This window comes from Sphaerodactylus townsendi, linkage group LG04 (genome assembly GCF_021028975.2).
Source record: "Sphaerodactylus townsendi isolate TG3544 linkage group LG04, MPM_Stown_v2.3, whole genome shotgun sequence".
Lineage (NCBI taxonomy): Eukaryota > Metazoa > Chordata > Lepidosauria > Squamata > Sphaerodactylidae > Sphaerodactylus > Sphaerodactylus townsendi.
The window spans coordinates 117,426,019-117,442,665 of NC_059428.1; positions in this window are offsets into that span (position 1 = coordinate 117,426,019).

The following is a 16,647-nucleotide window of genomic DNA, read 5'->3' on the forward strand; positions in this document are numbered from 1 at the left end:
CAATGCAGATTTGATCATGGGTCTTCCAGCATCTCCTCTGGTCTGACTCTCAGAGTACCTGTTGTTTTGCTGCCCAGTCCCAAATCTCAGCTTTAAGAATAACATCAAGGACACTCTCATATTAGAATATACTTCAAAATAGCATCTTTTTCCCCTTATAAATTGGTGGTTACGAGTGGAGACTTGTTTAAAATTCCAGGTGCATTTTTGTATGCGTGCACAATACTTTTCTGTTTACTTTCCTTACACCATGCCTCAAACACTATTCATTTGTAGTCCTTATGAGGATAGTACCCATATATGCCATTCACTGATCACATGTACACAGCATTCTCACATCCTAATAGTGCTGCTTAATCCTTTCTTTGCTGCACCATTCCCTGTCAATAGCACAACCTAATTGGTTTGGATTGGTACAGTAAAAAAATACACACCCAACCTCTGAACGGTTGGAAAAACAGCATTGCACTAACCAGTAACTGTTGTTCATTGCGTGATCTTCTGTGCAGGCATACATCCCTCCCCTCCTTCCCAGCTACAGACTGCCTGTTTCTATTCTTGTTTCTTGTAGGTGAGAGTGGCATCAGGAAATTTGAGGGGATGGAGTGTTCCACCTCCCTTCTACATGATTGTTTAGGCAGGAAGTGATCATACCAAATGGAAGAGGAGGGTGGAACTCTCCAGCTAAGAAATTTCTAGAAGTAGCTTGGAAGATTCTATCTTCATGATTGGCCTGCACATGCTCAGTTCCCATGTGGAACTGCACAGAGACCACAAAGATGAATGTTCATAAACATTCCATAACATTTTAGAACCTGAGTCAGAAGGTTTCTGTGCAACATGTTGATCAAGAATCCAACACTAATGCTGATTTCATGTTAATGTTGATTTCATTCTATACTGATCCCAGCCTCCCAGCCTTTAGTTGAATTTAGCTAATGCTGGGGACAAATCAAATGAACTACTGCTTTTCAGGAATGTATGCATTTCACAATCTTCCTGTGATGATAGCAAGTACCTAAAAGATTTTCCACCATTGGCTTTGATTTCACAAACATGTTGATTTCACAGCCATGTTGATCTGTGGTAAGACATCAAGATCTGTAGTAAGACATCAAGACCAACAAAATGTTCAGGGTATTAACTTTCAAGAGTTAAAGCTCTGGTTTTTTTTAATATGTTATTGGGTGTGCATATATTAAAATGCTCCTTATTTGTTGTAGACTTCATTTGTCTCTCTCAATATCAGAAGACACAGACAAAAGATATGATGTTCAAATCGCTTCAGTGAAATGTGCTCTTGTTTCCATTCTTGTGTATTGAAATGATATTATAGCAACAGGCTCTAGCTAAGTGTGTATGTGCATGGCTACACCACACCCTTCTTTACTTTGTTTTATTTTTGGTTGACAAATCTGCATCCTGCATCTGCATTTCTGGCTTCTTAAGTTCTCTCTAGTTCCTGAACCATTTGGGATGGTTAAACTCTATGTAGCAAGAACCCAGTGTCTAAATACAGTATTTTTTTTTTACTATTAGATACTCTCAGCTATCTCCAGTATTTTGATGATATGGTTATCTGTTTCCAAAATATGCAACTTTTCCATTTTCTCCTGGCACTGTTTAAAAAAATGTTACTGGAAATACAAGCAATCTATAAGGATTTGTAACAGCCAAACAGTCGTAAGATTAATGGAAGTAATTAAGGTGTTTAAACTGCATATACTTATTATACAATAGTTCAATTTATATGAGATTGTAAATTTTACAGAAAGAATTAGATAAGCTTTATTTTTTTCCCCATGGCTAGAGCTGCAGAAACAAACTCTATGGCAAATGTTTCTGCTCAAACAGGCAATTTCTTGATCCAGTTATTTGAGAAAGAGGTTGAGGCTTCACAGCCATGCAGACCAAGGACAATTCCCCATCAATATTTTCTCTTTCCATTTAAGAAGCATTTGGGAAGAGACACACGCAGGTGGCAACTGAGATATTTTAATTGTCCCATTTTAAGTATCGGTGAGGTTCAGTTCACTGATTCAGAATTGATAGGGTAGAGGCATCTTGATGTAATCACTCATTTATGGGAAGTTGTCTCTGAAGAGTGTTGGTCAACTGTCACCATGTCAAAGCCACATTTTCTGCCGCAGTGACTTTTACCTCAAATACATATGGAGCTGAGCTGCCCCAACTTGAGTGCATCACAGAAATATTCGATCAACTGTGAAATGACACCAATATATTTCTAATAATTTTTCACAGTTGTCGTATTTGAAGAGTTTACCATTCACACAGTGGAAACTGGAATGGTGGTCCGTGTTCATGGATGTCATGGCACCTGAAGGAATAGCCTCCAGGAGTCCATGGGGTCATTGATGGACTCATGAAACAGCTGGGAAAGTACAAAGGATGCTCTTTGTATGAATTTATATTTTCCCTGGGGGAAATATTTCCTGGGGCCTGTACCCACAATTTGTTGAAGCTGCCAAAATATGTGGAAATAAAGGTAATCTGAGAAACAGTACTTGCAATCACATGATCATGACTAGGCTCCTCAATCAACACTCTGAATATTGCTAGAACGAATCTTACAGGGGCCACCAAATTTATGAACGAGACCCAATTTTAATGGAACCTACTGTATATTTGCAATTAAAATCAAGGTTTAAGGTTTTAGCACCATGGACACTGAACTTGGAAATAAGTCATACTAAATAATTTTTTTAAAGAAATGTTCACTGATGCATGATGTCTATTTTTATTTAATATTACAGCTGCCAGGTATTTAGCTGGCTGTTGGCCTTTCATTACAATTCGAGTCCCACCCAGAGGCCTAAGACACTGTAATGTATCAACATAGTATTCATGCAGATCCCCACAGGGCTGCCTTTTGAATCTGACAGATGTTGATTTTGTCAATTTGAAGATATTTCAAGTGCTGCCCTAGTGTTTTCAGAATGGTGCCCAGGGCACTGATTACCACTGGGACTACCTCAGCTGGTTTGTGCCATAGTTGCGAAAATTTAGTTTTCAAATAATGATATTTAGTGACCTCCTCTTCCTCCTTCTTTCTTCTTCATTTAATTTTGGTTGATATCACAGCTGTCAGTTCTCTAGCTGGCTGTTAGCCATTCATTACAATTTGAGCCTCACCCAGAGGCCTAGGACTTTGCAATGTATCGGAATAGCATTCATGTGGATTCCAGCAGGGTTTCCTTTTGAATCTGACAGATGTTGATTTTATCAATTTGAAGGTGTTTCAAGTGCAGCCCTTGTGTTTTCAGAATGGTGGCCAGGGGGCTGATTACAACTGAGATGGAATCAAGGTTAACCTTTTTGCTATGGTGGTAGACAGTGCTAGACTCAATATAAGAGAGATTTTAAGAGAACTTTCTTATGACATAGAGGAATAAAGAATCTGGAGGGAAAAGAATTATGCTTGAATTATGCTGGTACATTCTAATATTATTTACAGAACCCCATTAATTATGTCACAGAACAAAAGTGTCTCCCCTTTTGGTTGGCCTGGCTTACATGGTACGTTCAAGCTTTAGCTATGGCCCTGACTATACCAACCCCCAGAGCGGTGATATACGTGACAGTAAAGTGAGAATTAAATGTGCAGTTTAGAAGCTTGCTCTGTGATGTCTCTATAGATTATGTTCCTGTTGCCTGCTTACTTTTTCATAAGAAATGCCGCTACAAGTAATACCATCCTTCTCTTTTTTTTCCTTCATAATCTGGCCATTTCTATTGTTATGCATGCAGCCACATTTTTTTTCCTGGAACCAAACACATAAATCATGACTTAATTTATGTATGCATTTACTGGAAAATTTCTTTCAAGGGCAATTCAGTTTGACTGACTTATTTACAAGGCTCCTCTTCCAAACAAGCTTGAAAAATGTAACAGCAGAATCCCAAATTGCTCAAGATGAAAAGAATGCTTCAGAGCATGAGATAAAAAGGATGCCTCTAATATCTTCACCAATCTCTTCATTGTTTAAGCAATTTAATGGAGCATACTTTAGTGCCAAAGGATATTATGCACTCTCATTATCAGGCAGTAAGGAATTGTCCCACATAAAATAATGTTCACAAGAAGACTCGCAGCTCAGTGAAAGAGCATTTGCTTCTTGTGTGTACAGTCCAAAACAGTGTTTTTATTTAAAGAATGCAGGGGCAGCACTTAGAAGAGCTTCTGATGTCTGTGACCTTGGAGAGTTGAAGCCAGGCAAAACAGACAACACAACTAAACAAAACAGAGGATCTGATGGTAGATCCTCTGAAGATGCCAGCCACAGATGCAAGTGAAACGTCAGGAGAAAATGCTACTGGAACAAGGCCATACAGCCTGGAAACGCTACAACACTCCAGTGATTCTGGTCGTGAAAGCCTTCGACAATACATAGAACAAAAGTTTTTTAGGCAGATACTTACCAGGTAGCAACACTTGATGATGAGACTTGATTCACTTGATGATGAGACTGTTCAGAATTAAAACACTTTCCTCATAGTTTTAAAAATTCAGTTTGCTTTGATATTGTACACTGGGGTGAGAAGGAAGGTTATCATCTAGTGTTACTGGTATGGACGAGTTCACATATGAAACTGGCTTGCATTGTAGCTGGGACTGCACCAATTCTGTTTGTATGAATTGGAGTCACCTCTGATGAAGGGAGCTTTGACTCTTGAAAGCTTTTACACCCTGAAACTCTTGTTGGTCTCTAAGGGGCTACGGGACTTGAATCTAAGGCCCTTTCCACATGGGCCAAAAGCGGCGGTGGCAGGCCGGTAAAACACCATTTTGGAGGGGACCGTTCACACAGCCGCTGCTGCCAAATTGCTGCAGCGGTGCTCAGTTCTCGCCAAAACGGTGTTTTACCGGCCCAACACCGGCTTCCATTTGGTGCCATGTGAACAGCACCGGGTGGAAGCTGATGTTTCTCCCCCGCCCCTCCCAAATACTGCTTACCTCTGGTCGCCTTCTGTCGCATTGTGCAGGCCAGGAGACATGCCCCCTGGCCTCATTCTCCAGGGTCGTCGCTCTGGCCAGGGGGGCGTGTCCCCTGGCCTGCACAACGCGACAGAAGGCAACGGGAGGTAAGCAGCGTTTTGGAGCAGTGCAGCCTGTGCGAAGGCTGCGCCACCAGCGCTGCTTCCAGCGGGACCGTCTATGCGAACTGTCTCTCAGGGGTGCGCCGGCATAAACTATGCCGACGCACCTCCCCTCAGCGCCCATGCGGAAAGGGCCTGACTGTTCTACTACTGACCCAACAGTGCTACCTTCTAAAGCTTTTAACTGGGATAACTTTGATGGTATAGCCGTTTTTATGACATTTTACTGTATGGGTTGGGGCCAAAGGAAATTTCTGCAAATGGAAGGGAAGATTTCTGTCAGCCTCCCCACTCCCCCCCCCCACCTCCCCAGTCCCATGGTGTTTCTGGAGGCCCTGTTTTGGGCTGCTGCAGAAGGGGGAAGAAAAAGAAGTCTCACTTTGCTGATAGAAAGCACTTCTGTTATGGCAACAGAAAGTTGTAATTGATCCATTTTTTTATCATTTTAAGCCATTTACATACAATTGATACACAAACAACATTAATCATGCATTTATCTGTGTGTTTGGTGTGTGTTCATATTTTCAAACATATCTTCAAACAAAACTCATTATCCTTATTTTTTATTGTTTCAGACTCTCTCTTTTGCAGCACCACAATTTAGAACCCCTTCGGGATTGTACCATTCGGTTATCACCATGTGGAAATTTGCATCTCATCTATAGCTGGAAGGCACAAATATTCTCCACACCAAAAACAACATCACTGTCTGAAGACTCCCAGAGAGAAATTGGACTCAAAAAACGCAACAAGCAATGTTGACTGTTTATTAAACAACTCATGATTGAACATAGAAACATGAAGCAAAAATGCATTTTTATTGCTTGATTCATACTGCTACACTGCAAATTGGGTTTCATACCACATATAAAAGAAGAGACAAACACACCTGGAGACATCTGCTGGTGGTGGTGCTGACAGAGTTCAATCGCTATCAATTGCAAGGGTCAAAAACAGATTTCTGCATCCAGATACCACCAATCCAGTCATCCAAAATGGATGAAATGCTCTCCCCACAATTCTCCAGCCATTGATTTGGTTCAAAACAACAGCAGACAAGTTTAATTCATAGTATGACAATGTTTAGTACACAAACAGTCAAGTTCTGCAACATTTTTAATAGATCCACCCAGCTTTTCTGCTGGTGAAAATAGGTAGAGGGGTTTCCTCTGACCATTCAAAAAGGCTGTGCTGTGGATTATAGGCCCTGCACTGACAAAAGCCATGTGGGATGGGAGCTGTTTAGTGAGGTTGAGCAAAAAAGCTGGCTGGCACCAATTGTATGGAACCAAATATGTCTGTTTAAGTAATTGTATATGGCAGAAATAGACAAGATGCTAGAATAACCAGCATTTGAATAGAATGTAGGCAGACATTTTATGGGACTAAATGGATTCTTAGAAATGTTTTGCAGAAAGTGATGGAGATGAAAAGTTGCCAATAATTCATTATGAGCCATACAGAGAGATTTATGCCAGTGCACTAAAACAACTGCTCATGATGCTCCTGGGTATTGTTATTACTAATTATAAGAACTTGTGTGGTGTTATCACCTAATGAGGGACTCACAACAAATCACTAATTGATCCAGAGAAACTTTATGGATTATTAATTCACATTAATTGTCAGTAAAGCTGAGGCATCCATTTTCTGTTATTAAAATGGGCTTTCTTATAGGGATTCTTTGTTGATTTCTGGATTTGAGTTTTAACATAGTGTGGTTTGTAAAATGCTCCTGAGCCCTGGTTTGACCTGAAACTGTTTTACTGATGTTGTGAGAAATCCCAGGCTCACAATATAGGTTGGATCATGTGGCAGCCTTCCACACACACTTTACTTCAGTTCCACTTTCATGAATGCTTTTATGTGTCTGAGATCAATGATTCTTAGTGAGCCTTGCACAAAAAGAAGTACTAAAGGGAGAGGACGTGAGCCACCCAGAGACCAGAGTGAAATGCATGCACAACACAGTCATAGGGTTATAATACTATACTGTCCAAAGATAAAAAAATGTGGTTTTGCATTGTTTGGAAGAAATGAAAGTACTGTGCTTTTGCTGCAGAAAAAAGTCCTGATTTTACAATGACCACCATGGATGAAACCACTTGTATCTCTTTTCTGCATCTAGTTTCTCTGGGACATGGAAGCCTCAGGAACAGCATGAGGGGACATCTGAAGGTCTGCAGAGGGAGGGACAATGAGCAAAAAACTGTCCCCTTTCTGTAAATGTTCACATTGGATGCAATGAAGGATGATGATGGTAAAAATAAAGATACAGTAACTGAAATGTTCCAAGTCAAATATGAGTCTCTTGGTTATAGCAGAAAATTGTGTATTACACAGGAAAAGCTAACCTGAGACCAATTCTACTGTCATGGTCAGTGTTCCAGGTAACTTCCCCAGAAAGATCATGTACTTTCATTCTTAAGAAAAGTTTGGCCTAACAAAAAGGTAGAATGTTTAGAACAAATCTTACTTTGGTTTGACAAGGATATGCTGGTCAAACAAACATTAGTGGAGAAGTCTTCTCTTGTACCCTTAGCAATAGATCTGCTGCTGACAATCTAATGGCTATGAAATGATCAAAAGTTTAAACCAGCTAAGAAATGCATAGTACCTCTGACCTCTCAAAAACCAACTGGCTTTTTAAAAATCCTGACAGGCTAAAATCAGAAGAGTTGAAAAATTGCTGAGAAAATATAAGCAAGCTATAGGTTAAAGTTCAAGCATAAGTGGAATATCACCAGTCATTCATCTCAAGGGAAGACACATCAACCAAGTCTATAACATTCTTGTTTTTCACATAAAAGATTTGCAGAGCACATCTAAGACATTTTAAGCTTTGAAGTAAAAATCTACTCCAGGCTGCAACAGGCAGGGAAGATAGTTTACAACCAAGCAACCTGATGTTTTCTAATGATAACTAACACTTAGGCCCACTCTGCATGGGCCAAAAATAGCACCCCTAGAATGGCAAAAAACACCTTTCTGGGGATGCTGTTTGCATAGCTACTGCCTCGTCATCAAGGCAGTGCCATGCTTTTTCCCTGAAACCAGTGGGGCAACACTGTTTTCCTGCCTCACTCAATGAGTGAGACTTTTGGGAAACAGTGTTTCCCAGCTGGCATCATGCAAACAACACCGGGTTGGAGGTGCCGTTTTTATGTGCCTCCTGCTTTCCTCACATTTACCTTCTCTCCCTGCAGAACTCCACAGAGATGAGGAGACATGCCCATGCTGCCCTTTAAGCCCCGCTGGTGTGCAGCCACTGTGGGGGGCCATGCGGAACAGGCACTGGCATAATGCCCATTGGGCAAGGTGGGCAGCTGCCCAGGGCATCACCCTGTGGGGGGCATCAAAATGCTGGGTTCGTTTTTGGGTATTTTTAGTGGTTTTCCATTTTTGAACTGCAGGGGGTGCAGTTTTTAGGCTAGCAGCACCTAAATTTCAGCTTATCATCAGGAGACTGTCCTTATGCTACCCCCCAGGTTTGGTGAGGTTTGGTTCAGGGAGTCCAAAGTTATGGACTCCCAAAGGGGGTGCCCCTATCTCCCATTGTTTCCAATGGGAGCTAATAGGAGATGGGGGCTACAGTTTTGAGGGTCCATAACTTTGGCCCCCCTGAACCAAACTGCACCAAACTTGGGGGGTATCATTAGGGAAGTCTCCTGATGAGACCCTGAAAGTTTTGAGACTGTGCCTTCAGAAATGTGCCCCCCACAGCCTGCAACCCCCATTGACAGCAATGCAGAAAACTCAATGCAGAACAAAGATTCTTGGGCAAATTTCTAGGAAGTTCCTACAGGGGGTGCATTTTTGGATGTATCGGCACCAAAATTTCAGGGTATCATCTGGAGATGATGGCACCCCCCAAGTTTGGTGCAGTTTGGTTCAGGGGGTCCAAAGTTATGGACCCTCAAAAGGGTAGCCCCCATCTCCTTAGCAAAGAATGGGGGATGGGGCACACCCTTTGAGGGTCCATAACTTTGGACCCCCTAAACCAAACTGCACCAAACTTAAGGAGTAGCATAAGGACAGTCTCCTGATGATACGCTGAAATTATGGTGCTGATATGTCTAAAAATGCACCCCCTGCAGGCACCAATGTCCTGGTGCAAAAAAAATGGTCGTGGTGGAGTGGCCCAGGGGCATCCAACTCAGGTTTTGCCCAGGGCTAAAGTTTGCCCAGGGCTGCCTTGTTATGCCCCTGGGAACAGGCCTTAGATCCACACTGGTGTTTTTTGCTAGAACAACCTCTTATGCCCATAGAACAAGATCTTCCTGCCTATCCTCCCACCCGCACCTCCAAAAGTTCCCTGGATTTTTGTGCATGGGCATTCCCCCCAACCCCAGAAAAAAGATTTTGGGGGTCACTTGGGGCTGATGCTGGAGGGGAATGGTGGTAAAATCATCTGTGGAAATGCTAGTAGGAATCTAAGCCATTAAAAAAAAAGATTCTGAAGGCAATCAGGTGACATTGGCTTTTTGTTCCTCTATGCAGTGAGCCATGGATCATAGGCCCCTTCCACACACGCAAAATAATGTGTTTTCAAACCACTTTCACAACAGTTTGCAAGTGGATTTTTCCATTCCGCACAGCTTCAAAGAGCATTGAAAGCAGTTTGAAAGTGCATTATTCTACATGTGCGGAATGAGCCTAACATACCATCTTCAGGCATATTTATTAGTAATTGTGTTTTTCCTCTGACTCTCTGGCAGTATTATTCTTGCTCATATCTGTAGATCTTTGCATCTTAGATATCCTCGCATCAACTCAGATAGATGGCTGTAATCCTGGCAAATTGTTTCACCAGCAAACACATGAAGAATGGTATGCAGACAGCACTTAACATAAGACCTACTAAGAGCTGAGGTGAAAGATGAGCAGAATCACACAGAGCAAACTCTTAGTAGGTCTTATGTATGAAAATATGACCATACCATTCTCCATGTGTTTGCCAGAAGTTTTACAAACACCATCTATTAGATAATGCAAGTGGAGGACCCAAGATGCAAATTACAATTGGCAAGAATAATACTGCCAGAGAGTCAGAGGAAAAACACAATTACTAATAAATATGCCTGAAGATGGCTAATAATGCCTATTCCGCATTACGCAGAATCATTCACTACATGCAGAACTCCTTTCAACTTGCTCAATATGTAACTGTGTCAAGGAATGGAAAAAATCCACTTGCACTTGTTAATAGTAGTAACTTTCTCTCAAGCAAAGTACTTTCCCTTCATGCAACCGACTCTTCTGTAAGTGGAAAAGCTTGTGACGGTATCCACACATGTTTAGATATTATACTATAGCAATCATATACCTTCTGAATTGTTCTGTAGATATGGGAAGACTCAATTGTAAATAATTACTGTAGCACAACAATAGTGCAATATGCAGTGATAGGAGAAAACAATCTTTAATGGTGTGTACAATGCCATATTGTATATAGAGGGTTGTATGCTTCAATATAACAATGTAAAAAAACCCTCTTGTACTAGAAAAAATAGCATGTCAGTGGACCACAGAACCATCAGAAAAATGTGTGGTTCCCCAACATGACTGTTTCATCCAACATGCAAACCATCCACTGTAAGGAATTACAAAGATGACAAGGTTCAGTAACAGACTGGCTGCTCTATTTGTAACTGTGTAAAATTCATTCCCAAGCAAGTAGCAGACTGCAGATGCTAATGGGCTAACAAAGTCACACATCCATTGCTTCAATGCCTAAATGTTTACTGCCTCATTAGCTAGAATCTGAAGAGCTTAAACTGTTAGATTTAAAAGGATATCAAGTGTGCACTGAAGCTAGGCATCTTCAGAAGGACTGACTCTACAACAGCAACAAGACTTGAATCAGATTTGGATGAGGAGTATCTGGATGAAGAGTAACGGAACTGCCTCTTTTAATATGTCACTAAAAGTTGATTATGATCAGCAGGTAGAAATATGTTGGTGATCCCTGTCCCAAGGGAGAGCCACCTTGCCTCAACTAGGGTCAGGGCCTTTTTTATAGCCCTGGCCCTATGTGGTAGAAACAGAGGCATAGCTGGGCAAAGCTGCGCCTGGGGCGTCCTCCTCATTTTCTGTCTCCCCACATGGGCCCCCGCACTGCACCCCCCCCCCACGCCACCACTTACCTTATCCTGCAGGCTGCAGGTATGACAGTGCATGGGCGGGGGCTGTGGAGGCCCTCAAGAAGGTAAAAAAAAGAGCAGTGTTGGGCCAAAGTGCAGCAGGAACTAGAGTTTGGATTCAGAGAACACTGAGGCAACTGGACTGTTGTGTGGGCAGCCCAAATATAGAAAAAAAATTGTCCTCTAGCTATGTTAAGAGAGCTGATGTGCCAAAACAAGGAAGAGTTCCTGTCCTCCAAGGAGAACAATGCAGTTTGCTGCAGCAAACTAAAGAAGTATTCAGGTTGAATTGGTTTATAGTTATTTATAGGATTCTTGACTGCAAACAGAAGCATGGTGATGTTATGCTAATGATATACTATCCTACTTAATATATCTGGAATCTCAACCTTCTTAAGTGATGCCAAATAAACAATGATAGACCAAATAGGCCCAAGAGAAAACAAAACTATACTACAATACAAAATGATCAGTCAAATAGTTACTGTTCCATTTCACGTATGTAATAAAATATAGTCAGCTCAATTGCGGCCAGATGTGCAGATACTTTCCTAGGTAAATAACCATAGGACACACTCTGGATTGAATTGGGCCACAGCCCTTTACTGAATGCTGAAAATGAGCTAACAAGAGGAGCATATCTTTAACAGCCGGACAGCATCACAAATGACCCGGCACCAACCCCAATCCCTATTGGGGTGCACAGATAGGTCCCAGGCTGTCGGGTGTTTGCCCCTTGCGGCCCCCTAACTGCTGAATTCATTGGGCTCCCCCTGCAGAGGCCTTCTACCAGCATGCTCCCAGAGCCCTGACCGGCATACCAAAAGCCCCATTCAGAGGCCCGAACTGCAGGAGGTCCGTCACATGTGATTTCGGCCTCCCCACAAGGATGTGCTCCTCTGCCCAAGCCACTAGGGCTGTGACAGAGGTGGCAGCACATCTGACAACCCTGTCCCAAAAGGGAGGGAGGGTCAGTTTGCCAAAGGCACCAAAAAGAGGCCGAGGCCACCGTGTGCTGCCTATCATATAGGGAGCATGCTTCACCCCTCGCTCCGTGCATGACACACAATATTGCTGGGTGGAAAGGCTCTGCCGGTGACCTTAAGAGCAACATACCTCCGTGCCGCGGGGAGTTCACTGCATGCCCTGCCCCCTGTTGCAATTACGGGCCTTGTTGATTCAAGTGCCATCATTAATATATATTTATTTCTGTGTGTTCAAGCAAAAATATCTATTCTCATATATACTGCAAACCAAACACACAGAACATAGAACATGTTACAATCGCAGAAAACCTGCCTAAGGAAGAACATGCAACTATAACTCGTTCTATGTTATGTGTGTTTTGGGTCTTTTGGTCCACTGTGTGATTATACTGTCTGCTTGACATTTAAATAAACAGTGATAAAATTTGGAGTGGTCCACTAGTTTTTAGTACTGGGGGGGGGGGGAGAAATTAAGATGTATGGAAGTCACTTCATTTTGAAAAAAACATAATTCTGCCATCTGCCAAAGGCTGTTCCTAACTGAAGTCTTCTAATTGAAAATTATCTAAGATTTATTTTAAGGATGACTCTTATAGGCAGTAATAAATATGAGACAATATCTGCACTTTTACAAATACCAAGATGTAAATTACAATATGCAGTTGATCCAGGCCGTTGGTTTGTTCAGCAAGTACTCACCCAAAGAAGGAACCAAATTGTCTGAACTCCGGCTCCCATGTACAGTTTGTAATTCACATCCAATTTGTTCCTCCTCCTCTTTACAGCCCCAGCCCTTTCTAATTCTATGCAAATAGCACGTCCACTTATTCAAACATTTGAAATGAGTCTGTTTGGGCAATCATTTGTTACAGCATAGTTCTAATTAGAAAAGTGGCTGTGCAATGTAAGTTCAGCCTCAGTTTGCTGAACAGTTTTATATTTACACTGTCAACTCACTACGTCAAGGTCTATCATTTAAATCAACATGCAGTCTCCATTTACCTGTTCCTATTGCTACCACCTAATGAATATTAATATACTACTTCAGAGTCCCCCCCCCCAAAGAAACAGAGCCCATGCTGTCTACAGTGATAATCCACAAATCACTCAAGAGATTGCAACTAAGTGATGTTAAATTCAAGCAACTCTATGCACATTTACCTGGGAATGAGTCCCATTTAGCTCAGTAGGACTTATTTCCAGGCACTTAGAACTGGGGTGGTAATAATTCTTATGGCCAAACTATGTGGCTGTATCTGGATATGACAGCTAGAAGTCTAATTCCCATGCTCGCTTTCTGAATGTCAAGCACAGCTTAACCCGTGTAGACTTCTTCATGTTGTTCTGCATTTTCTCACCTGCACAAGAAGCCGCCAATGGAAAATGGATAGAGCAACATGCAATTATGGGAGTAAATTCAATCATGCTACAAAGAGAAAGGTACTTTTTCAGTGGCAGACACATATATAGTAATACCAAATTTGGCCACAGGTCTTCAGGTACATGAATAGGCATCAGTCCTATAGAAGAATCCTTCTCGTAATGTGGATCAAAGGATAATTCCTGCCTTCTGAAATCACCACTTCATGAATGGGGATCTCTGTTTATCCTGAAATTACAACTCAGCTATCCTCCGAAGAGTAAATCTAAAGGGCTGGAATGGAGGGATTCAAGGCATAAATTTCTCACCAGATTCGTCGCACACACACACACACACAAATGAAATGCAAGGCAATATTATTCCATACATAAAATATCAATTTTATTTCTGAAACAATAGGATATTTGTGGGTGCCCAAACTTTATCAATAGCTTCCTTGCAGTATTTATTTATTTGAATCCTGTCTTATTTTTCTCAATGATAGGCTGACATGGTTCTTCTCTCCTCCATTTTATCTTTACAACATTGCTATAAAGTAGATTAAACTTACAGTGTGCCCAAAATCACCCAATAAGCTTCCATAGTAGAGTGGAGATCTGAACCTGGAGTCTCCCAGACCCTAATTTGGCACTCTAGCCATGACATGAAAGTCCCTGTGTGTAGGCTTCATCAATTTTCCATTGAGAACAATAAGAAGCAAAGCCTGTGAGCTATTAAAAAGATGCATTTCTAGTAGTAAATTAAGCAAAATAAATTGCTAATAATCTCAGATGGACCACACCCTGGGGCCAGGCAAGCTATATTTGGCTCATGGCCATATGCTAGACATTGGTGGAATTTAGTGTTGCATCCACTCAACTTTTCCCTCAATCTTCACCAAATATCCTCCCTATTACACCTCCTGTTTTACACAACGTTTGGACAGGCAGGGGTTTTCCTGTTTGTTTGTTTTCTGGAGGTAGTGGTCATAGTGGAAATCTCTTCTCACTTTTTCTCAGTGGATTCAACCTTTAGATTATTTAAGGGTAATGTACTTGCTGTAAAGTAAAAAAGAGTGATCACTAACCAGGTTTTAAGGAAGAAAACTGGGGGAAACTGTATGTTGGTTCTTAATCCCTCCAACTTTAGAACTATTGTTTCAGGAAGTTTATATGTATTCAATTAAGCAGTAGCTGCCAAGTGACATCTATCTTGGGACATAATGAAAATATCAATAACTATCGGTAAAATACATCATACACATCCTGATTACAAAATATCTATTAGTCATTCCTTTCTACTGTTACCAGCTGAGTTTATTTTCTGAACCCTCCTTGCAAACCTGACTTCTCCATTTGCCACCAGTGTTTTCAGATCCTAGACTTGCTGTTTTTTTGACATGTAGAAAGTGCCAGAATTACCTTGAAGGAAACTACCATTACCTTGAAACAAAGTGGGGGGCTGTTTACTCTTCCCCCTTGTAAATTTCTAAACATTTCCCATTTTCCACTGTTATTAGAACCTTCAGGTCTGTTTTCATTTTTTCAGACAGCTTACCCTCTCATTTTGCTAAATCCTGGTTGCATAATTTATCTTGACAACTATTTTTTCCTTCTTCATGCAGCAAAAACGAGCCTAAGTAGCAAAAGAGAATGAAAGATAATGATAGAGCAGATCTATTTCATAACCCTCTACTCTGCCAACCAGCTGGATTATTCTTGGCAATCAGGAAGTATAATTAATGTATGAAAATATAACACATTTCTTGAAGTGCATTATTGATGTTTTCTGAAATTGACTGATTTTCAGGCTTGTAAAATATTCAGCATATCTGAATCCATTATGAGAAAAGGAAACAATTAATATGGAAATTATATTTTAGAAATATACTGGTTGTAGAGGGTTTTTTCTTTTTCTTTTTTTTTTGAGAAGGCTATAATTTTCCACAAATGCGTTCTTGGATATCATTTGATACAGTTAGAGACCCAAAGTTTCACATTTATGTCTTCAGTTCCTTTTCTGAAGAGACAATATTGAATCTATACTGTAAATGTATACCCCATTATATCCTATTTTCTAATTCTGACAGTATAATTGATGAAAAAGGAATTCATCATTGAGAGAGCCAAGGTAAAAAGTAGTGCCCAGTTTTTTTATTCAAAAATTGGTTTTGTTTTATTTACATTATTTATAGTGCACCTTTCTCTCAGGACTCATGGCGAATTACACATAGTGAGTCAGTTCAGTCAATAAAAGGGAACATTCAGTAACCAATGCATTAGGATTTTAGAAGTCTGGAACCACCAGAAAGAACTAAAACATAGTTAAATATTCACATGACACATCAAGCAGTACAGAAATTGCATAACATGATCCTACTTGCAACCCTAATCCTAACCCTATACTTACAATCCTAACCCTAAACCAGGGGTAGGGAACCTGCGGCTCTCCAGATGTTCAGGAACTACAATTCCCATCAGCCTCTGTCAGCATGGCCAATTGGCCATGCTGGTGAAATGATGGGAGTGGACTCTAATTTATCAACCCCTGCCCTAAACCTATACATAGCAATACAGACCACAATCCCAATCCTTTTTCAAAGTAAATTTGTCAACCATTTGTACAGTGCAACCTTATTATCTGTGCAGAAAGGCCTTCTTGAATAGTTCAGTTTTGAATAGTTTGCAGTAAGCTGGTAAAGTGGGAGCTTTCTTGACCTCTTGGGGCAGGCCATTCCACAAGGTGGAGTCATGCTCACAACCAAGAAGGTACATGATTTTGCCCATCTGCAGGTACCTGCAGATGTTCCTGCTGACATGAGCAAAGTTGTTCTGATGGAGCACAGTGAGAGCCGGTCGTGCAAATAAGATGGGTCAAAGACATGAAAGGCTTTGCATGTGATAGCCAATACCTAAAATTGAGCCAGGTAACAAATAAGAACATAAGAACATAAGAACAAGCCAGCTGGATCAGACCAGGAGTCCATCTAGTCCAGCTCTCTGCTACTCGCAGTGGCCCACCAGGTGCCTTTGGGAGTTCA